Source organism: Channa argus, chromosome 15, assembly GCF_033026475.1.
Source record: "Channa argus isolate prfri chromosome 15, Channa argus male v1.0, whole genome shotgun sequence".
NCBI lineage: Eukaryota > Metazoa > Chordata > Actinopteri > Anabantiformes > Channidae > Channa > Channa argus.
In genome coordinates, this window is record NC_090211.1 from 8,991,733 (window position 1) to 9,016,284 (window position 24,552).

Sequence of the window (24,552 nt, forward strand, 5' to 3'; positions counted from 1 at the left end):
TTAGCTTTTAATAAATTCAAAGAGACAAGATCATTTCACTGATGATTTAACTTCCCTTCACTACTGAAAAGTCCAACCATAATCCAACTTTAGATCTCCATGCAAGGCCTTTTTATATTAAAAGGGACTGGGCTTTTGCAGCCAGGGTCAATGAAGGCACAAGGTTTTTGGAGCTTCTTTTTTAAACTTGCATTATCAGCAGCATCTTTGAAATCACTTTTTAAATGTTACCTTCTGAAAATACACTTTAGCTGTGTCTGCCCAAAGTTTATTTTTCTCAGTTTCAAAATGTTTTATGTGTATAACATGGTTTTGTGTTTTTATACTATTTATTTTACTGTAGGTACTTGGGGGGGATAGTGGCTAAGTTAGTAGACTAACCGACCATAGGGTCGTAGGTTTGTGCCCCGCTCTCTTTGACTGCATGTCAAAGTGTCCCTGGGCAAGACATTGAACCCCCAACAGCCCATCCCCATCCCCGCCAAGTACCGGTCGTAAGCCCATTAGAAATAGGGGAGGGTTGCATCAGGAAGGGTATGTGGTGTAAAAATGTCCAAATCGACATGCAGGCTAATGATCTGCTGTGGGAACCCTGAAGCCGAAAGGGAAAAAAATAATAATGTTTTTTCGGTTCTTGATTCTATTTTATTCACTGTACTTTCATTTTCTGAATTAATATTAGACATTGGCAAATTTCTGTTCTATGTATGTGTGTGCTTTTTTCTCTAGTTATTATTAAAAAAGGTAAACAAATAGAGATAGGTAATGGATGCTCAAAAATGACAGACTACATTAACAGGCCTGTATTAAACATTATATTTATGTTTTAACTTCTTTCTCTTCTTTGCAACACTGAGCCAACATAGGACCCTGCTTTAGGGGACACCACGGTGATTGGGAGCAACACAATGTTTTCTTTTACATTTAACTGACTAAATGGCAAAACAATCATACTTTTATTTATGACAGGCCAATAGCCCGAGAGACAATTACACGCATATTTAAAATGCACATCTCCCATACAAATAATTCTTCTGATATTTTACATTGCATTACTTCATGTGAAGGCAGAGTAATTTCTGTGGTTTTCCCTTGAGACAACGTGCAACAGGCACTGTCTGAGCCCTGATTCTTTTTAAAACATGATTCATTGCAGTAATGATAGGGTACAAAACTGGAGATACAATTCTGGCTGAGCTGAAGTCACAGTGATTTCATCTGTCAAAAAAACTTAAGAACTCTAAAATCAGTTCACGCTACCTTATAACTGAAAATTAGGTTACATATACACCCTGCTATACATCCGTGCTAAGTTTAAAGTCATAGTGATGTTTATTGAAGCTGACATGACTTTCTCTCTGCAAGAGTCTAGACAAATTTGAGAATGTAGTAAAACAGATGCTCTACACAACACCTGCCGTGGCTTTTGCAGCTTTCATGCCTTTGACTGTAGTTGGCAGAAGGCAGGCAGACAGTACTGCCCTATTTCCACACAGGGCTGTGGTTAGCTAGATAGCCTGAATGCAGATGGCCTGGTTTAAGGCTTGGAAAATGGGTTTGTTGAATAATGCATACCACAGACAGCAGTACACTGAAATCAAACCTAAACCAATCCACAATTTACTGTTGTTAAGAATATTATATTAAGAATTCCAGACACAAAGGCGTGTCAGACAAATTCTCTCTCAAAAGGAATTTAGTGGAATCATCTATTACTACATTGGCATGTCAAGGATGATGTTTGATCACTTGCAACATTTTTAATATGAAACATCAAAAGCCACTTGAGCTCCGTTTAGTATCCTATTCCAGGTTTTCTGATCTTTTTTTATTTCGAAGAAATAAAGCCAGAAAGGACAAAAACCCCAAGGGCCACAGAGGAGTGAGCATGTATTCACCCAAAGACAGTGACTGCCTGTACCGGTCTGATGGATCTCCCCAGACTATAGTTCAACCCTAGCCACGATGAGACAGATCTGGGCCATTCATCTTCCATGTAACAGTTAGAGGCAGATGACATACACCTCCCTATCACAATTAATGGGCATCACTTGACACAAAGCTGAAGAAATGACATGATTATCACTTTGGTTTGCCCTTGTTTTACATGGGCATTTACATTATGTCTTTTCCCTACACAGGTACTCAATATCATAATACCCAAATCCAAAATTCTTTATGGATTTAGAAATTTGGAATAGATATACCAATCATTCTTTAATGTGAATAAAATAATATGAACAACAGTAGGTTTGCTACAGCATTTGTGTTTTAATAAAACTTATACTGTACTGTAAAGACCTGTGGGAATCCCTAAAACATACTGTAGCTACATCTGTAAGTGCAAAAGGCCATCACTATCAGCTTGACCTGATTAGAAAAAAAACAAAAATCAGACCATCGTAGAAGCAGTGTGTGAGGGCAAATCTACACTATTGAAGTGCTTTGTTAAGTTAAAATTGGCATTTATAGTAGGTTACATGCATTGCTGCCACACAGAGTATTACAGTATGTGTATGAATAGTGGGTTTTTGCAAAATGTGACAGGTTAGTGCTTTCACCTTTTTTTTTAGATCAGATGGTGGGCTGCGGCTCACTGATGCTAGAAAAACCAAGAGTCAAAGGGGGTGCTCTCTATCTGTTCAAATAGTTATTTAACCATTTTTTTCGGTTGAGATGTTTGATAATACAATTCCAAATCTTTCACAGAGCAGTCAAAATAACTTGTCCACAACTTAACCTAAGAGGACCAAGCAGTGCTGCTAAACCTGTGTCTGTCATCCCTTTCATTTCCTTTAAAAGATTATCTGCCTGCACCCATCATAGTGGTTCTAGTGAGAGATAAATCGGGAACCCATAATCAAAAGATCAGATTTCAATGCAAATGTCATGCTCTTTAATCTCACTACCCCGCTTTTTGGCCTCATGTGACAGAAAACAACAGTTAACAACTCTATGCTATTTTTAAAACATACCCAAATAGTCAGTCAGCGCTAGATTTTGCTCTTCTTGGGCCGTTTGCAAAATCGAGATGTGCATATATGCTGACTGAAGTATGAAGCATATGTGAAGAAATCTCAGTGAGATGGGAAACAGACTGTGCAAGTGGCAAGACGGGGGATGTGTTCATGTCAGATTGTTTCCAGGCCGTTTGGGAACTGATGTAGACACAGAGGGTTAAAGGGTATGAGGGTAATGTCATTACATGCTGTTACAATTAGCTAGACAGTCAAGTAGGACAACTTCTTGTTATCCTGAGCCTCTCAATCAAAACCAGACAGGCAAACTGGCTCTGCTAGGGATCATTTCACACACTATTGAAACCACCTTTAAATTTTTATTACATTTAAATGTAAAATAACAAGACTGGTGAACTGGAAATAAAGGATTTATTTAGGACTTGTCTGGTGCGGACATCTGTGTTGCAAATGTATGTGTAAATAAAGAAAGAAAACACCAACAAGGGTAAATAAAACACATGATCGGTCATAATTTCATTTCTTTATAACAATCTATTTCCCCTTATTGCATTTTTTGCACTCTCTTGCCATTTGTTTCACATTCCTTGAGGTCTTTCCTGGTTGAGATGTCAGTAGTTCTGTTTATTTGCATCTGAGTGCTTCTGGCCTGACTGCTGTTTGCTGGTGTTGGGGTGGTAAAATGGAGGTATTTTTGGTAATCCTCCACACCTCCCACAACCCTGTGGTGATGGTGGCCACTCAAGCCTGGGTCAAACACTCCCTGATGGAAAGGTGAAGGTGCTTGGACTGGGGGTAGGATGTGAGTCCCCCGGTATCCTCTGAAGGGCAGCGGCATGGTACAATCACCCTCCTGTCAGTGTTGTCACACCCTGTCACTGAGCACCACAAGTAGTGGAGAACTTCACTCCAGGGAGGCAATTAATGCAACAAGAGCTCACAGGTTGTCTGTTACAGTACAATGCCCCACTGATGAGAGTAAGCAGAAAAAATAATTCTTTAAATTGGTACTGCAGGGTACAGATGACGGTGGACAATTTTTGTAGACTTTTTATCTTTGTATAACTTTATAATCAGTATATTTATATGGTATATAGTTATATTATCTCTAAAAACTATACACATATTCTTATCTGCTGTTTAACTTAGAATGCAGCACTATCAGTGAGACTAATGCCTGCTTTATATCTTGCATGTGCATGTGTATCCCAAAAAATGGTAAATGGTCTGCACTTATATAGCGCTTTTCAACCTATTGGTACTCAAAGCACTTTACTCTGCTTCTTGTTTACCCATTCACAAACACTCACTCACGCATACACAGACACACACACACCGATAGGGGAGCTGCGATGCAGTAAGTCATCTATCTCCAACTGCTTATGTGCAGTCATGAACTACCAGGCTGTTTCAACACACTTTAAAATATACAACATTGTACTGTAGCTACAAGGGCTAAAAAGGGGACTTGTTTCAGCCAGTGGACGGTCAACTGTTAGTAAGACCACAGTGCTGAGCTGTGCAACCAGATTTTTTTTTTTACACGGAGGATGAATCTCTCCCCTGAAGGTCTTCCTGTGGGACGCTGGACATACTGCCTCTTTCACTACAGCTGCCCACTTCCTCCCCATGCCGCCAAACCTCCAACAATCCCACCTCCTCAGCACTTGCCACTACTTGCTCCTATCATATCTTGACTCTAAAACGGGTGTGTAGAAAGTAGTCAGGCATGGCTCAGTTCCTCTCGCCCACAGAGATAGTGTGTCATTTGTGTGTTTGCAACGTGAGTTGGTGAATAAGGCATCAGGGGAATGTGGGTAATGGAGAGTAACGACAGAACAGAGCAGAGCCCTCTTGGTGACGTGCTTTCCAAGATATGAGTCACAGTATGTGTGTTGTTTGACTGCATGTGTACTGGAGGATCTAAGGATAAATGTTGACACACATGCAGAAAGCCCTGACAGACAACTAGTCACAGCTAAGCCACATTACACATCAAAAGCACACACTGGCATGTCAAACACTGAGAAGTCAAACACATAGACGCCGCAAAGATTCTGGTAAAATGTTACCACTTAAGTGCCCACTGTTCATTTGTGTAACTAGTTGCTAGTTCTATCTTTGAGATAATACTACAGTCAAGGCATGAATGTGATCCCCCTCTTATTATCAGACTAATGATTTTATCCTAATAGCTGTCGTCCTTGCGCTGTTAGTGTCTGAAAGAAAAATGGAGCAGCATAGTCACTGTACCCTGAATTATTTCCACTACTTTATGTTTTATCTGTCAATGTGATTTGCTGTTCCTACATCTCAAACCGTGTAGGCCATGTTTTCTCCAATTCTCTATGAAACAAATATGAAATGTAACAAGCAAATAATTCAGTTACTGCAAAAATAAATTAACAAGGTGATCTGATAATTATTTGTATTATGTTTTTCTTGAAGACAGACGTGTTAACCTGCACTTTTACCTTTCTTTAATTGTTCTACTTGGACGAGGCAGGTGGGAGGTCATCAGCATGCATTACCCCACCCTCCCTCCCTCTCTTTAAGTCTAGGTTGCTCAGCACCACAGTACCTCCACCTCTTTCCTCCCACATACAAGATGGTTACACAAGCTGACATCTGAATCCTGCCACACAGAGCTTAGGGCAGACATCATTCAGGCTCTAACAAACTCTACTCCCTAAAACTGGGTGGAGAGATGAAAGAAAGGAAAGAGGGGACAACTGACAGTGAGAAACAGACTAAGTATACTATGAATTTATTATTATTATATTATGAATTTATTTATACGTTTTGGCAATGCTATGCAACCTCAATGTCAACAAGGGCAAAAAAAATAAATAAATCAAAAAACCAGAGTAAAAGACAAAATTCTTCTTGGGAATAACCAAGGAAAGGAGAGATAAACAGAGTCAGTCACATTTATCTTTGGTAACATGACATTGTTAGCTGTACTGCCATAAAAACATCTTCAAACTGAATACAGATTTTGGAAATAGGATAGACAAGAGAGGTCTGGGGAGAACAAAGAGAGACAGAAGAGAAAAAAGAGAGTCAGGGGAAGACAGAAGTCAGGCCTGTCACAGTTTGCCACAGTAATCTCTCGTGTGGGCAACTGCTTAAATTCTCACAGCAGTATTCTCAGCCTCACATTGTGCAACTCATTGCACCATCTTAGTGTGAGCTTTGCAGAACACGAACATAATGTGTGAACAGGCGAGAAAATCGAAGGTCTAAGAGAGAATTTGATATGCGTGAATTGAGTGTGTGCAGAGATGCTGGTGTTTGTCCGAGTGCAAGAATGGATTTACATTTTCACCCAGGTGGTCCACTGTGCACAATACTCCCTATGCCTCAAATGTAAAGCCCCGATCCTGCTCTAAACCCTCTTTCCATTTTCAGATAAAACCTGAAAATCCTTCAGAGAACTATGAACAAGCCAAAGAGCATCAAACATTCTCACTAATTACTATCCCACAGAGACAGCGTAGGTCAATGCTATTGAGCTATGGAAACAGAAAAAAAGTATTAAGTGCCGCTGCTCAGCTTAGATTTTTTGGTGACACAGTATTTGTGTTTACTGTAAGTGTGTATATTTTCACTCTCAGTCATGGAACCACTCAGTACATTCAGTACAATGTTCGGGCTTGTAAAAAATCACATCACACATTTGAGTTTACACACACACACACACACACACACACACACACACATTTGAATGCACACATACACATGCACACCAATGTCAGGCTCTCCTGTGGTTTCTTTACCATACCACCCTCTTTCTCCCCAGGCTGCTTCTCGCATGCTTGCCATTGCCTCGCGTCAACAACGGGGCCAATTATATTCACATCTCATAAGCTCTGTTCAGGTGAGTTTATGTGTGTTTATGAGTGTGTGCTTGTTGCTAAGAATGAGAGACAAAGACAGACAAAGAGAGTCTGTTTTGCAGGGCCAAGTCACATCTACATCAAGATTTCCTCATCGACAGCTTCCAGTTTTATTAGTCTGTGGTCGTCCTCTTCCGTAAACAAGGTGTCCGCTGTCAATCTCAACTCCCACTCACTCTGAGTGATTGAGTGCCCATCAGGTCATGTTGGTAATTCTGTAGAAGCTGTATTAAATAATAACAGAGTAATCCTTGCATATGGGAGGAGGGGAACACAGGAAGGGGTTGTTTGTCCCTCCATTCCCTTACAATCTCCTCCTCCCCACTCTCTGTGCCCTCCACTGTTTTCCAGATTTATTGGAGGATATTTGAAGGTTGTTTTATCAGCTCATGTTTGGGATTTCTATCTCACACCTCCTCCACAGGCCATGCCAGCTCTGTGTAAACTCTGTGCCCCTATTCAACTAATGTGTCTGAGTGTCTAGTAAAAGGCTTTGTCAAGATTACAGGGTTCAGCTCTCACCATAAGCACCCGTACATCAAACAATGCATGCACTGAAGCCCCCCCTTGATTAAATTCAATTTTCATCTCTGCACATAAAGGTTTACACCACTTAAAGCATCTAACGAAACTGTGATAGTTAAAACTTTAACTCCTAGAAGAATATTACCTATATCTACCAGATTTGTTGTTCCTTAATAGGTTTATACTACTACTCTCCTTTCGGCTTATCCCGAGAGTTCAGGGTCGCCACAGCGGATCATTGTCCGCATGTTGATTTGGCACAGTTTTTACGACGAATTTTTACACCCTTCCTGACGCAACCCTCCCCAATTTCTACCGGGCTTGGACTGGCACAGCACAGCTGGGGAGGGGAATGGACTGTTAGGGGTTCAGTGTCTTGCCCAGGGACACTTTGACATATAGCCAGGGCCGGCAATCGAACCACTCACCCTGTGGTCTGTAAGCAACCAACTGAGGTATGGCCACCCCCTATAGTTTATACTGCAGGTATCAAAACGTAAAGCCAGATCAGCTAAGTATCTGCTTACAGTAGCTTCTGTGTAGACAATGGTGTAGTTGGCTTAGTTACTTTAATTATAAGAAAAAACTATGAAAATTACTTTTATCTGGGCGAACAAATACAAAGCTAATAATCTCTAATTGGGTCCAGATTTATGTTTGGCTGAGGATCGTTTTGAACACACTTTCTTTTTATTTGGGCCCCAATGAATTTCACAGCATGCAATATGGACAATTTTATCACCTTTCAATTTTAATAAAGTCAATAAATCTGGAGTTGCAAATTCCTATCGGGCAATGGTTTTATGCTGTTGGAAACAAACTGATAGCTGTGCATCAAGCCTCTCACAGATATTGCTACTGGAGGACTTGTTGAGTCCTATCAGATATAACTATGTTCAATACTTCCCCAGGGTCTGCGTTGCTTTAATTAAACTGTGTTGTCTCATCTCAAAGCATTCCTCTCATTACATTCATTACCACTGTGTTTTCTCATTTCCCCAAATGGTTTTTAGCCACAGGCACCAGATCATGGCCGCGTTTGCCAAATATGTAGAGTATATGGCAGAGTGTGACACGAAAGAGTGTTTGCCTAACTCTCAATGATGACCAGTAAAAAGGTAACAGTTGAAACTTGTGTGTTGACATCTGGGTCTTGTCATCAGTCCCTCCAGTCTGTCTACTGCTTGTCCTTTCAGTCTCTTACTTCTGTTTACTCTCTGTCACTTTTTGCAGCTCTTGGTACCTGAATTAATTCATCTTCCCTTTCTCACTCTCCCTATCTCTTACTTCAGATATATCCCTTCGTACACCAGCAATTAGGAGATGAGATTGATACTGGGAAATTATTAAGGTCAGACCAGCAGTGTGCCGAATGGTTCCACCCTGTTGGAAATGATCTATCACTTCCTCAATAACATTTGACAGAAGCAGCTGTTTTGTACCCGCTTACAATGAATTGTCTGCCTAAGCCTCGGGCGCGATAAAAGGCAAAGCCAGAAGAATTCTTTTGGGCACATGCACAAGCACACACAAAAACAGGATGTGGAAATTTGGTCATGATTTTCTGTTTCTTGTCAGTGAGTCTATGTGAGATTAAACTCATTTTGAACAGGAAGTGAGAATGGTGCATTGACTCGTGCAGTATGTGCAATACTACAAGATGCAGCCTTTCTCTGATCCACTTCCAATGGAACTTTGCGCAGGACTCTCTGAAGGACTACCCATTTAGAGCCCTGCATGTTCAGTGTGTTGCGGTGTGGCCTAGACTGACATCCTTATCACAGCAAAACAGAGACGCTGAAGATAAGCAGGAGGCTGATTAACAACAAATGTCTCCCTGCAAGTCCTGTGCCACACATGCCACAAGTCCCCAATGCATTTACCCCTTCACCTCACACAAAATAATGAAATGAAATGCCAAGACATTGCAGGCAACTCTGCAACACATCGAAAAATAAAAGAGGTGTTATTTGTGCTGTGTACAAAAAAGCACACTGCAGTCTTTTAAGCGCAGGAAACATCAGGAGCTATCGAAGGAATCTCCATGGGATTAGCAAGTCTGAGCATGAAGGTTCTTTGGCTATAAATAAAAACCATTAAAGGACAACAAGGCCACACGTTTCCCGAAGCCTAATCGTTGTCTCTCGGACTGCCTGCACCGGCATCCTCAATCCACAGCTCTGTCAATGCGGCCACACAAGCATAACCTTGACTACCGTCTGCATTGCAGTGAATGGAGGGGGGAGTGCACCTACCTGCCACGAGAGAGCTGTACTGTTGCTGCAGTACAGGACACCTCTGCTACACTCCGCTCCCTTTCTCCACCCTGCCTCCACCTCATCTCACATTTTCCCTCTCCTCCAAGAGGAAAAGACAGAGGGAGAGATGAAGGGGGATCAGCTTTCTGCCCTGTCCTCCAACAGATGTGCTCATTGTAAGAGCTGCACATATACACACAAACACAACCCATCCTTGACAATGAGTATGTGTTTGTCACCTTTTCTTCAGAAGTGTACACGGGCGAGAAATTCACATGGGGACGAATCATGACGTCTGTAATCAATGTCTATATTCTTTTTCACAATCCCAGAAAGCTTCTGTTGTGCCTTCTACACCTCCTCATGTACACCTACACGCACGCACACGCACACACACACACACACACACACACACACACACACACACACACACAGGCGCGCACACACACACACACACACACACACACTGCTGCATTGTAAAACCCACATATTACTGTGGAGGTACACACCTGCCTCCATGCACCGCACACTCACTGTCCAAACGCCCACCATGTATGTATTTTGAACATGCAGAGCTGAGAGGCTATTTAGATGCTGGAGTAGAATAAGAGAAGAAGGAGGCTAAAACTGGCAAGTGTTCAGTGAAGTCCGTTCACCTGTGTAGGTGCAGAGGACTGTGTGTGGGTAGCAGAGCAGGCTAGCTTACTATAGCGCTGCACACAGAGACATTGGTAAAGACTCATCTCTGCTCAGCATTTGGCAAAAATACGACTACGTCTCTGAGCAAGCTTTGATCAATGATGCATTTTCTCTCTGACACATTCCACCCCTGCGTCCGTGAAGCCCACTCAACTCTATAAATATTCCCTGTGAGCCAGATCCTTGGCTGGGCTCCTTCTGTCTCGTCAAGAGGCTGGCAAACCAACTCATGGACTGTTCCAGTGCCAGTAAAAAAAAAAAACAAATAATGGCCTGGTAGCGACACCCGCGTATCTTTGATCTGCCGGATGATGAGCTGTCTTACACAGCTCCTTCATTCTCCCTTTTATGAGACAGTCATTCACCAATACACTTATTTCGTGAAGTACATTTGGACCATAGAATGAATGTTTTACCTTTTGGAGGGAAGATCATTTACTCCAGTTCTGCTGGAGTTTTATCTTTGTTGCGTGCTTGATGCTAATCCTACTAAACACTGTATTTAAATATACTTTTTACTCCATTACATTTACTTATTTTATTATACAAATTAAGAAAATCTGCAATTTGCCTATGAAGTATTTTATGTATTTAATGTTTAAAGGATTTAATTAAATCACAGTTACCTGCACTGGTTAAGCTTGACTTTCGACAACTAGTAAGAGCTGTAAGCTTAGATTGTCCCAATTTCTGCTGAAATACTGTTTCATTTGCTTTTTCTTCATGTTGTGCAGACAAACATAGGACGAAGGAAGTGGGTGTGTCAGTTGATGGAGGACAAAGAAGCGGAGTAGTTGACTGTAGAAGGTGACCTTTTTCCCCAGAAAGTCGAAATGTCAAAACTTCAGCGAGGAGAATCAGGTCCATCCTGCACTTATGATTCATCTGCAGAAAGACATCTGTCTGTAGTCTGTAGTGTCAGGAAGAAGGAAGCTGGTTGGCATGCAGAGTAGGAACAGGGAGAACAATCCTATTTTTAGATATTGCCTCACTCCTTTGCTGAGAAGAGGGGTAGTTGGGATTCCCTGGGTAAGAGTGAACAGCAGGGGGGGAGGTGAATGTAATGAGGATGCATAAGAAAGTCATGCTGAGATCCAGGCCTTAAAAGCAGCTGACCCATTTTTACTGATACGCCAAAGCCACCATCTTAAGCTGAAGTCATCTCTCCTTGCAAAGATATTCTCCTGTTGCTAAAGGTCATGCAGAGGTGACAAACAGAGTGAGAACAATGACAAGAGGAAGGATCAAGTCCTAGACCTCCTGTAGTATCCCTTACAACCTGATCTAAAGTGAGTTCTATGTATCGTCTTTTATAACTACTGTAATTTTTCAGGATGTCTCATTTCTCAAGATTGTTATTCTCAGCACAGTGGGGATGCAGCCAGCCCAAAACAATCAACACATGTACCTAATCTTATGCAACGTGAGCCTCGGGAGTTCTGTGGTTCAAAAAACTGCTATTTAAGGGGATGTCAAATTCAATGGAGTTAAATTCACATGGTATTATTTGTAACTGTCAGGGTTTATATTACTTTCTGAGCTGTAAAACAGCTCTAAACTGATTATCCCAATACTATTATAACAGCCCTGTGTATATCTTGATCATATGTCATATCATGATATCGTACATCAACTATACATAGGCTGACTCGACTTCACAAAAAAACTGAAATGCATATTCAAGGGTGGAAGAACCTATTATGAACCTGAAAAGCCAGCAACGCAATGGTAGACTTCTTTGTTCTTCTTTTTTTTTGTGTCTTCATGTGTTTTACTTTTGTGGAGCACAAAAACCATGTATGCCTTCAGCAGCTGGAGAAGAAGTACTTCCTGAAGCAGAACAGCTTCCAGGCTTGGCCCTCATTTCCACTCTCTGAGGGGCCTGTTTCCGGAAGACTGTCTGGAAGACAACTTTTTTACAACGCAGCATCAATTCTGGCAATACTTCTACTCTTCTACCATTTTCTATCATTTGTGTTGTGTTTAGAGAAAATGAGAAATCTAAAGCAGCACATAACATAGATGGGAGCTTTATTTTACAGAAACTATGCCAAAAGTCACAACATTGCTTACTTCTTTCCAAGAACAACAACTCTGTCAACAACATGTTTTGTTAGGCTTTTTTTTTTTTTTAAATAAGGAGAGAAAAAAGTACAAGACGTGGTACTTTAGGTCTTTCAAAGAGGAAAAATTCCCACTGTGAAGTGGTTTCTTTGACATGCCAAGCTAGAATGTGTGGGTGTTACAAAAAGCGTTAGGGGGGGAACAGTTGTTGAGGGATTTGGGGGGAATGGAACAAAACAGAAAACCACAACACAAGGCTCCATTAATTCAAATAAACAAGTTCCCCCTTCAGAGACAAACCCTGTTCATTCACTGCTAAGAATAGTTTCTACATTTAACAATGGAGGACTCAGAGCTTCTTCTGCCCTGAGAAAGAGTTGTGCTCTAAGCTTATACAGATAGTGAATGAAATTCCTGTGTGAGCTTGAAAAATCAATACTCTCACAGTGCAGAGGGTTCAGGGGGTTGACAGTCACTTGCTGAAAAGAAAAATCTTCCCCAGCTTAGTGAACTCAGCAGCATTTGAAGCCAGTCCAGTGGATCGTCATATATAGTAGGGATCCTACAGGGCACTCCTTTCTACATCCATCTGTTGCCCACCCGTGACCGCTCCCTTCCTTCCTTCCTATTGGCATTTCTTTTCCAGGTCTATATAGACTAATCTGATTGATGCTTCATCCTTTCCAGAGCTAAATATGCGCCTGTGCTGTTTACTATTACGTTTTTCAATCACTGGGCCTTGCAAGTGGGAGCTCCTTTGTGACTTCCCGTACAAAGGGCTTATTGCAATTTAACATGCAGTATCAGTTGTGCATCTTGTTTGATTTAGCACACTCGTTAAGAACAATGCCAGCTCTGCACTGTTTAACTATACAGGCTTAGAGTGCAAGAGGGATTTATCTGCAACAAGATGATGATAACATCAGTGAAAAGTTTATTACATGGCAGCACTGGACGTTAGAAGGAGGTGTTTGAGCTCATCCATTGCCTCCATCTCTGTTAATTCTGCTCTTCAGCTCTCTGTTTGCAATAGAGAAGTCTATCTCTCTCTTTCTCTCCCTCTCTGTCTCTCTCTCACACAAACACACACACAAAACATCATGCAAGTGCTAAGCAGCAAATCTGATCAAACATAAGAAAGACAGAAAAAAAACAGCCAGCTTCATAATCCCATAAGGCTGTCATCAGTAAGCAAACATTATGTTAATGAAGGACTCTAGGAAAATGAGACAAGAGATCTGCTTACTTTCAAGTAACGTAAAAGATCACATACATACAGTGCACGTACGTTCTACATATATCTCTACAGAGTACCTACTCACTAAACTAGTTACATTTAAATATTTTGCAGTGCCCAAACCTAACCAGCTTCTTCTGCATCTTATCCTTCATAATATTTTTTTTTTGCTCCAAGTACACAATCCTGTCAATCAAAACACAGCTGACTACATTTGAATCCAGATTACAATTGACTGCCAATTTCTTTCCTGCAAGCAATTGAAATTCATCAGCAGTGACCTTTCTTAAGAGCGACATAGCTGCATCCAGGATTTTATTTCATTCACATTCCTGTCTGTTACAGATACCAGGGAAATTGCATCCAGGAAAAGGAAATGATATCTCTTACATTTGTAAAGTTCTCTCTTTTTGCGTTTTGCCAGCGCTTTAACAATGTCAGAAACAGAGGGTTTCATGATCTGCCAATCAAATAGAGGTCAGAAGAGGTTCAGCAGATAGCAGAACTCATCAGGTGATGAAAGAAAAGCTTGGCTGAATATGTTAATATAGCTATGTAGACAGGCAGGCAGTGGATTTGTATGCTTTCATTTCAATAAAATTGCAAAGTGAGAATTCCACACACATAAAGCACATTTTGCATACAGTAAGAGGAAAGAGACAACTTTATTAAATACCAGCTTCTGTTTCAGGCCTCCAAAGACAGACAAGATCACACAAACTGCAGATTGTCAATTTGGGAAATTCCTGCCTCTTGCTAAACCCTTTAAAACCCATATTATTCAGACATCAGAAGGAACAATTCAAAATACAAGGTAACTGGACATGAACCTTTAGGAATTAGGAGACAAGTTAAATAAAAGAGTGAGGGAAGCAAGAGAAAATCCCTTTGAGATAAAGCATTTTGTTGTGATGCTTAGCCTCTTGACATTCATACAACAATTCAATGTAACAGCTTAAGAGCTTACATGTTCTGCTGCACACTCACAAGTCTGCACATCCAACCTCATCCTTGCCAAATACTGTGAAACTGGAGCTTTAAATATTTTTCTCTCAGAGCTTCAACTGTGTACATAACAATGAAAGACTGATTTCAGCTCAATCAATTTAGCAATATAAGACTCTGAACACACCTTTTTTCACAGCCAAACTTTTAAATTACAAGGAACAATGATGATTAATAGCACTCACCTAAATAAATAACGGCTCAGTTACACTATTGTAAAGAGAAATAACATTGTGTTGATGAGTGAAATTGGTGTCAGCTCAGTTGTGGATGGCAAAACCGGAAAAATACTTGCTGTAAAGCAGCTGTTTTTCTATTTTAAAGGATTATTATAGGTTATGAGAGCAGCACATTCAATTTACATAAGGTTTGGGCTGGCGTTATAATCTGAAAGTTTTGGTTCGGCTACAATGATGCAAATACTCATGTTCCAGTTTCTGTTGCAGTAGAATTAGAACTGTTTCATCTGCCCTCACTGAAATGAACAAATAAAACTAAAAAGGTATAAATATATTTCACTGCCTTTACAGTACATGCTTAACGGAACTATATACTATTTAACATTTTTATAGGAGAATGTTTATGTTTCCATTAGGGATTCTGACTGTAATTCATTCATTTGGGATGTGGAGAGAAACGTACAAAGAGGTTAATAGAGTGGTTTGGTTGCCTAGCAACTCAGTGATGCCTTTCATTTGTTAATTTACACTCAAACAAGGTCAGCGACTCAAAGGCCAGCAGAAGAAGGAACCAGTCTGATCTGACACAAAAGAGCAGGGATAGCCTGGAAAAATAGAAACAGATTTGGAAAAATATTTCCTGAAAGCACACACTAGCTCAATGTCATTCTTTATTCTTTATTCTTTAATGTTAAACTAAGGTTACTGAAACTTTGTGTAATGAGGATGAGAACAGAAAAGGAGGTAGGTGAAACTGTCCAGCTCACTTAAGGTGTGGAAGCTGCTGGGAACCCTTCACTGAGTCTAGTACATCCAGTCTCTGAGCTGTGCAGAGGTGGTCTGAAGGACACCAATCCCAGTGTATACCACTGCAGCATGAGGAAAACAATGAACACAGCAAAATGAGTCATCCTGTTCTAACTCTGCCCAGTGTGAAAATGCAGAGTGGAATCAATACACAGGTTGATGTGAGTGTGGGAGAAGGTGGGTGATGCTGTGGGCGTTTGCTTGTGAGTTTTCCAGCTCGGTGGCTAATTCTGATAGTGTCAAAGGGCAGATTGTAAAAGTGCATGGAGGGAGGCAAAAAAAACTGACTTGAAAAAAAAAAATCATACTTTTTTTTCCCCCCTTAATGTTCCTGTCAATCCATCAAGGTGGATTTTAGTTTTGTATAAACACATTTATGCGCATGTACTTTTTCAAATCACAGTGCATCATTCAGGATGCAGGCTGGAATGAGTTCAACCAGGAAAGGAGCTGCCATTTGTCAGCTTTAAAGTTTCTCCCTCTCTGCCTGTCTCTCAGAGTGCTGAGTCAGCATGAAGAAAGCATGCAAAACAGTTGCAAAAGACGTCCAACATCGAACTCTTTTTAGCCTTAGCATGCACATTTTTCGCCACTTGCTTTTTTGTCTTTGTCCTTTCAACCCACCAATTTGTCTCGTACCCACCTATGTCTCTCAATCCAACAAAACCTTATGAGGCTTTACCTCACAGATGTCTTTCTCTGTCTCTCTCTAACTCAAACATGCGCACACAAATAAAGCTGACTGGCCACTTTTTCCGGCTGATTGTTCAGCTTTCAGCTTCTGCTTTGTAAAGCGGAGAGTAAATTTTCAGCAGCACATCCTCTTTCACTTTCTGTCATGGTCTCAAAGCAGACAAAGCTGTTGAACAAAGCTGTACAACACAATTAGCCAAACAAAATATAGTGTGTCAGAACTGAAAATAAAGATTGCACATGATTCTTTAAATATTTGATGGTTTTGTTTGTTCACTTTGAAAACCCTGAGTTCACCCCTACATGGTATATATTCTTTTTTTCTTTTTTTTGTCCTTTCAGCTTATCCCGTGAGTTCAGGGTCGCCACAGCTGATCATTGTCCAAGTGTTGATTTGGCAGAGTTTTTACGCCGGATGCCCTTCCTGACACAACCCTCCCCAATTTCTACTGGGCTTGGACCAGCACTGCACAGCTGGGGATGGGAGCTGTTCAGTGTCTTGCCCAGAGACACTTCAACATATAGCCGGAATCGGGGATAGAACCATTAAACCTGTGGTCCATGGCCTTTACCAACTGGGCTACATACAGCCTGGTACAATTTAGAATGGTAAACCTATTCTTAATGTTCAAATTAGAACCCATTGGATTTTACATAACATAAGCTTCAGCAGTACCTTTTACCACAGTGCCATTGTTATTAGTCTGAAATCAAACATTTCATTAAAGCTGCCATCATGATCATTTTAACAAAAGGCTTAATCATTTATCACCTCCATCAACTAGATGGTAAATTTCAAAGGTAAGAGAGTCATCTATAGAGCTATGTTTTTTAAAATGGAAGGGCCCACATTTTCCTGCAGGAACTCAGGCAACATGACTATAGATTTTTGGAGACTTTTACTGTAAACCCCAACACAATTATGCTGCAAAACTTTACTGAACTAAAATGACATTCTATTCAGCTGTCAGTGTGCTATTAAGATAATAGTCACTTGCTATCTGTGATGTGATGGATTGCAATTTTTACAGCATACAGGACTTGATGTTTCAAAGATTGATTCAGTCCCCTCAGGATTTCACAGGCTTTTTTATGGTGGCCTAAAATGCCTGATTTTGTGAAAGCTTTTTCAAAAATAAATTGCCATGCATGTTAGTTAGATTTTATGATCAACTGCAAGCTCATGCAGAATTCACAGAAATTTGGCTGAATTAATTGTGGTGATTGCAACATCAAGAATCCCAGGAGGACTGTGTTATTTTAGGATGCCAAAATTCAAAATCTGCAGCCACAAAGGAAGTAGCGATTGACCTAATATCACAGTCATAAGATACAGAGGTACGGCACAAGGCAGGACAAACACACCAATTCATCTACTGTATGTGGTGATCACCTGTCAACCCGTTAGTCTGAAATGAATACTTAAAGTAGGGCAGGAAATTGTGAAGGTGCCTGGCACAAACAGGGCTGCAAGATGCTTATAACTGATAGCAGGCTGCCAGGTTCCTATATCACCAATGCAGCGTTGACTCTGGGAAATGTGATCCCCTTTTGTATCTTGTCTGGCATTGAGTTGTGATATAAAAGGGAGGGGCCGAGCATGAAAAGAGGGAGGAGTAGCGCACTCTCCTAAAAGGACAACCTGCACAACAGGAAAGCATTTTAACAAAATTAGCAAACAGTGCGGCCGAATATATGCTTGTGCTTCTAATCTGAAATCTTCCTGGGATGTGCGGCTTGGCCTTCACCTGTGTTCCACTTCTGCTTGCCTGGCATCACTGTTTAATTACCTAGCCCCTAATTGGATTGCTGTGCATTTAGCTGTTAATCTGATGGCACCTGGCCAGCTTCAAGATTTAGCTGACCATCACACCCACGCTACTACTCCACCCTCAATTTCTTCTCCTCTTTCCACTCCACTTTTTACATGGGCCACTTATGGCTCATGCTCATTCTCTATTTCCTGCCCTACCTACATTTTTTTCTCATCCCCCAGACTGTTACCTGTGATACCTGTGTGTCTATATTCTGCAACATCAAAAAAAAACACCCCTAAAATAGCCAGAGCTCCCTTTCTCATCCTTTTATCTCGACTCTTTTCCTCTCCTCCATCCTCCATGTCTGTGATAGCAGGTATCTCCATTGTGGTGCCATTGTGCAGGGCGTTAGAAGCAGCATGTGTACACACACAAACACGCACACACACATTATAGCCTTCCTTGCCTATATAGTTTGCCATCTAAGTGACAGGTAGGAAAGACGCTGCACAACAGGGGCCAGTCATGAATGCTTCCTTTCACGGTACTATCCTTATTGCCACAAGCAGTGTACACAAGGAAGAGAAAATGAGAAATGGAACACCTGTTAGCCACACTTTAACACACATGCAAATGTGCAAGACCTGAGGGAGTTTTATCAAGCTCAGCATGAGGTGTGAGTGAATATTGTGTGAATACTAATTATGTGAGGTGATGGGGAGACTGACATGATTTAGATGTGTCTGCTCTTTTATTTCATTCACTAGATTCTGAGTTTCCTGGAATACCTCCTACATTTCCCAAATGTCAATCTTCAGTTGCTGACAACACGTGCTTCTAGCACATCTGCAGTCACACCCTTGAACGCAGCCACACACAGAACTGAATAAAGAAATTGTAACAGTACACATGAATTGAAGCATCTTTCCACTCAATAATTAGTTACTTATTTAGAGAGATGAGGGTGCTTCATTATGCAGTCATGCTGTTTTTGCTTACTTGTCCAGATCTCTGCTTAAAATGTCTTCAGTGTGTCGCTCACAATTCAAATATTCATGACTTTGTTATAATTTAGAGCATGAACTGTACTGTACAATTACATTTTTAATTTGATCTATGATAGACATTCGCTGAAAAAGCACTGGCATATTTACTCATGAATATCAGTTGAGTGAAAGGAACTTCTAGTGATTTGGCTTCTAATTGGTTGTGAATATCGGCATGTTGGGTAAACAATAAGGGTAAAGCATGTGACTTAAATAAAACTGTGAAAATCCAATGAGGAGGAAAAAACACAGAAGTGAGATTTGGCACAGAAGAAAGATTCCTAAAACCACAAGCAGTCAGCCACCACCCAGTAGCTTCATTAGTGAAAAGGAAATAGAACTGGTTTTGCGGTGCATCTTTGACACATATTCCATACATATTTAGGACTTTATTTTTATTGTGACATAAATATAAATAGATTATTGGTTTTTAGTTTTAAACGCACTTGCAGATGAAATTATTAATTGAGTAATTAGTCATCAGACAATTCATCACGACCAAAAATATTAAAAATTTTGTGGGTCCATCTTCTCAAATATGAAGATTTCCTGGAACTATGTAACTTAAAGTAAGTTGAACAGTAAGTTTTTGACAGTTGTTCAAGAAAAAGAACTTACCAGCAATTAATCAGGTAATTATCAAGAATAACAAGTAATAATTAGCTCAACCAATTAATTATTTAAGCACTTACACAAATTAAGGACACATCAACAAATATACTGACAAACATTCACAACAATCCACTGAGAAGCTGCCGGACACACACTGCTTTGTTTTGTCTGACAAACCAGTTATTACACTTGACTTCAAGATGGCACATTATAACTGTGAACCAACACGCACATTTCGGAGAGTTTTTTCAAGCCTCACACAAGTATCATTTTTCAGTTTGCAACATCTGGTAAAAAAAAAAAGCTGCCTTTGTCACTTCAAGCTACTCATGAACTAACAGACAAAGCCTACCACACCTACCACACTCAGGTTAAAAATGGACAGGAAGACGATATGAGGAGTACCCTTGTGGCTTCACAAAAGCATATGCATGCAAAATGTATGGCTTTGCATCTTCACTCTCTCTGTTTGTCGATGTCTCCTTTGCCCTTCTCTTTGCATCCTTCTGCTTCTTGACTGGGCTATAGGGAGAGAACTGCAGCCCTCTCTGTTCAGAATGACAAACTGAAGGTGCTAATGGGCTATAGCTGTAGAACAGGCAGTGCCCTCTCAGTTCTTCTATTTCTCCATCTCTGTCCCCTTTTCATACTTCTCACCATCTCCCTCTCCCCTCACTTTTCTATATCTCAAATTCTTCAAAAAGCAGACTGAGCATTGGCTGATATATCATCAGGCATTGAAAATTGTAGGCCAGGCACAAAGAGTAGGTAGTAAAATGTACACCAATCAGCCATCACCTTATGACTGACAGGTGGAGTAAATAACATTGATTATCCTTTTACAATGGCACCTGGAGGTAGGTGGGATATATTAGGCAGCAAGTAAACATTTTGTCCTTGAAGTTAATGAAGTCCTTGAAGTCTCTTGTCCTTGAAGTTGATGTGGAAGCAGAAAACATGGGCAAGTGTAAGGGTCTGAACGATTTTGACAAAGGCCAAATTGTGACGGCCAGACGACTGGGTCAGAGCAACTCCAAAACTGCAGCTCTTGTGCACTGTACTGTAGCTCAAATTGCTGAAAAACGTAAAGGCAGTTGCAATAGAAAGGTGTCAGAACTAACTGTGCATCAAGGTTTTGTTGTGTATGGGGGTGTGTAGCTGCAGACCGGTCAGGGTTCCAATGCTGACTACTGTCCGCTGACAAAAGTTCCTACTATGGGCACATGAACATTAGAACTGGACCATAGAGCAATGGAAGAAGGTGGCCTAGTCTGATAAGCCAACTCCATAATGTAGGTGGCTAGGTGTGTGTGCATCGCTTACCTGAGGGAGACATGGTACCAGGATACACTATGGGAAAGAGACGGTGGCGGAGGCAGTGTGATGCTTGGGGCAATGTTCTACTGGAAACCTTGCTTCCTGCCGTTCATGTGGGTATTAATGTGACACCTACCTAAACATTGCTGCAGACCAAATGCACTCCTTTATGGAAACATTATTTCCTAGATAACGCACCCTGCCTCACTGCAAAAATGTTTCAACAATAGTTTGAGGACCACAACAACAAGTTTCAGTTGTTGACTTGGCCTCCAATATCTCCAGATTTCAATATGATCAAGGCTTTGTAAAGATGTGCTTGAAAAATGAGTCCAATGCATTACCTTGGCATTAACAGGACTTCAAAGATTTACTACTGATGGCTTGCTGCCAGATACCACAGCATACCTTACGAGGTCTAGTGGAGTCCATGTCTTAAAGGGTCAGGGCTGTTTTGGCAGGAGAAGATGAATCTACTGAATATTATGTCAGGGGTCATAATGTTATGCCTGTTAAGTGCATGACCAAATTCTAAAAGCACCGTATTCTAGCACACATTTTCCAATAATTTCATTTTGCCATAATAGAGAGTTAATTATATAAGGTTTCAATTTTTAGTTTATGGAAATTTACAGGTGTTAATGTCAGTCTTTACTATATTTTAATGTATAGTCAATTATTCTAATTTATGACACATGTCTATGTCATATTGTGTTATTTTCCCTCAGCTTAGTGTGGTTTTCCATTCAGAATTTGTGTTCAGAAAACTGTACAAAGCTCTGTGATTGTGGAATTATTACATTAATTACAGTTAATTGTCACAAAGTAGTGAAAGGGAGAAATGGTAAAAGTAGTATCTGAGGGAGTTGTTTTCAGTGCACACATCAGAAGTGGTCTGTGTCCGCTCATCAGAATGGTAACAGTTACTGAACCAAGGCAGACACTGGATTTTGCTTAGATTTGGTTAGATTTGGTTAGATTTGGTTAGAAGTTTTATTTGAAAAAAGGTAACAAATCAAAAACCAGTGTCACGGACTACACCTTTACACCTACACCTACTACAATGAGCTCTGAATTAGTTTAACTGAGATTCTTGTGTTTACTTTTTATTCGGGGTCTGTGCCACCCACACCTCTTAACACTCCGAGGTACACACACTGATCAAAATTGTCTATGATTACCAAACCAACTTCCATTGGTGCATGAGTGTCTGACCTTTGTATGCAATCAGCGATTCTGAGTTACACTCACTCATGTGCGCAGATCCACACTTTCTCTCTCTCTCTCTCACACACACACGTACATATACGTACGTGTGTGCAGACGGGGGAACAGAATTTTTCCTGCTTTACACCTCTGTTTCTATCTAAAAAAAGTGCAGAATAATGAGTGTTCCTCTTACATATGTTGTCAAGACTGTCACCAACTAGGTCACCCTGTGCTGAGAATTTGTACTGTACCCACCTACTCAAACTGACTTGCTCTGTTCAGGCTAATTGGAATCTGCCAATATGCAATGGCATTAATAGGATATCACTAGAAAAACACAAGTTGGCAGCAGAAACTTACTAAAGGCTTGAAAACTTAAACTTATTATGTTTTCCCCTGACTACATATTTTATGTCATTTTTAGTTTTTACATTAATTCAGTTGCTTCAAAACAGCCATCAGTTTTTTCATGGCTTTTTAAAACGTATATCATTTTTGCATACTTTTTGTCGATGTTGGAGATTCTTTCAAGCACCCAAAGAAAAACAAAGTAGAACACTAATCAAACTCTGGCCATCCTTTTAACAGGAATTTTACAGGTTGTCCTTGATGGACCTCCCTGAATGGCTTCCAGATCATGACAGCTAAAGGTCAACAGATATATGGAGTCATCATGTTCCTTGCAAAACAGTGAATCAGTGAATGTCCATGAACTTATGTGTACATTTTATTCTGCAATGGTACAAACTGCAATTACATTATTACTTATGTGAATGGTAGGAAATCCATCTTACAGTGTTCCAATTACAATAAAAATTGAAAAACAACAGGGATTCCAATTTTCTGAAAGGATATAGGCTTTTTGCCACTTGTTTTCTCATTGTTCTGGGAGTTTTGTTGACCTTTGCATGACTCCCTTTTACTCTTGCTGTGAGGAAAGAAGATGTTTGCTCTTTGCTGACAGGCTCAGCTGGAGCTGCAGCAGCTGTGGAGGCAGAAATAAACACGAGGTGGTAGAAATAATGTTCACTCAATTTCAGCAGTTAGCCGGTGTCTACTGTCACACCAGGCTGTGCTTATGCAAAAATTGTATGCTTCCAGTGGCACTGGTAGGTTGTGGTTGAGAAATAGTCTCAAAAAGTTTCTTGTGTTGTTTGTTTTTTGACTTAATGTGCAGTATCTTGCTGCAAACTTTGCATGTAACAGTATTTTTAGTGAAGTCAGTGAACTGCTGTTGCAGACAGTAAGTTTGTTTTGAGGGCATCTTGACAGATTATTTCAAATTAACTCTTTAGCTTAAAGAAAGCATTTTCATATTGCTACTTAAAAAAGAAAGAAACATTTTAATAAAGATAAACTTAAAGAACATGGTGGGTATTTTACAAAAATAATGTTAATTGAAGCTTCTCTTTACTATACGTCTTCATTTTTTAATCAAGAAAACCGACAACAAATCAACAAAAATTGCCTCAAAAATGGCCTCTACATTTTTTCTCTCTCATTTAGAGCTCACCACACAGTATTGTATTTCACATCTTTGTCAAGACACCTACATATGCAATGCAAAGAACACAGATAAAACCCCTAATTTCAAACTCATTGCAAAGCAAAACCTGCTTCTCCTTCAAACACAAACTATACACTTTCAGACAAAGCACACATGAAATATGCAACCTGATACACAACTCATTCTTCAGATAAGGTCTGGCAAATCAGAGGCCCCAAGCACATGAATCTGGAATCCTATGAGACCCCTGCACCTAATCCTGCAAGCCACAAATTAATTACTTATATATTCTCAAAGCTGTGAAGCCTTTCTCTATATGTATTGCAACCAAATATATAAGAGGAGAATGAAATAGGTTTTTTTTCCTATGGGCTGAAAACACACTTGTAGAATGTAAATGAGGAATATGTAAAAGAAGAATCGGTTATTCTGAATTTGCTGCAGAGAAAGAAATTGACCTGCATTGTAAATGTTATCTGTGTGCATGCGTGTGTGTGTACGTGTGTGTGAGCAGTCGAATATCTGAGTGACATGCGCATGCTTGCATTGTAACTTGCAGAAAGACACCCTGGGGCAATGCACACAAGGTCACAGGCAGCATGAATGAGGACACAACTGTATGACATACAGAGGGTTCCCTATCTTTAAAACAAGTCAGGCAGATGTCGTCAGTGACATCTGTGCAAGATTGGAGATGAGCTGTAATTACAAGAATTCTGAGAAGTGATGTCTCCTTTAGAAGAACAATTTGTAATGTGAG

The 24,552-nt window shown here is 40.4% G+C and overlaps 1 protein-coding gene across 1 annotated transcript in view; it reads right to left on the reverse strand.

The window, feature by feature from the left end:
* The window catches only part of LOC137100084 (uncharacterized), an 84,620-nt gene that overhangs the window by 27,258 nt on the left and 32,810 nt on the right, over window positions 1–24,552 (reverse strand).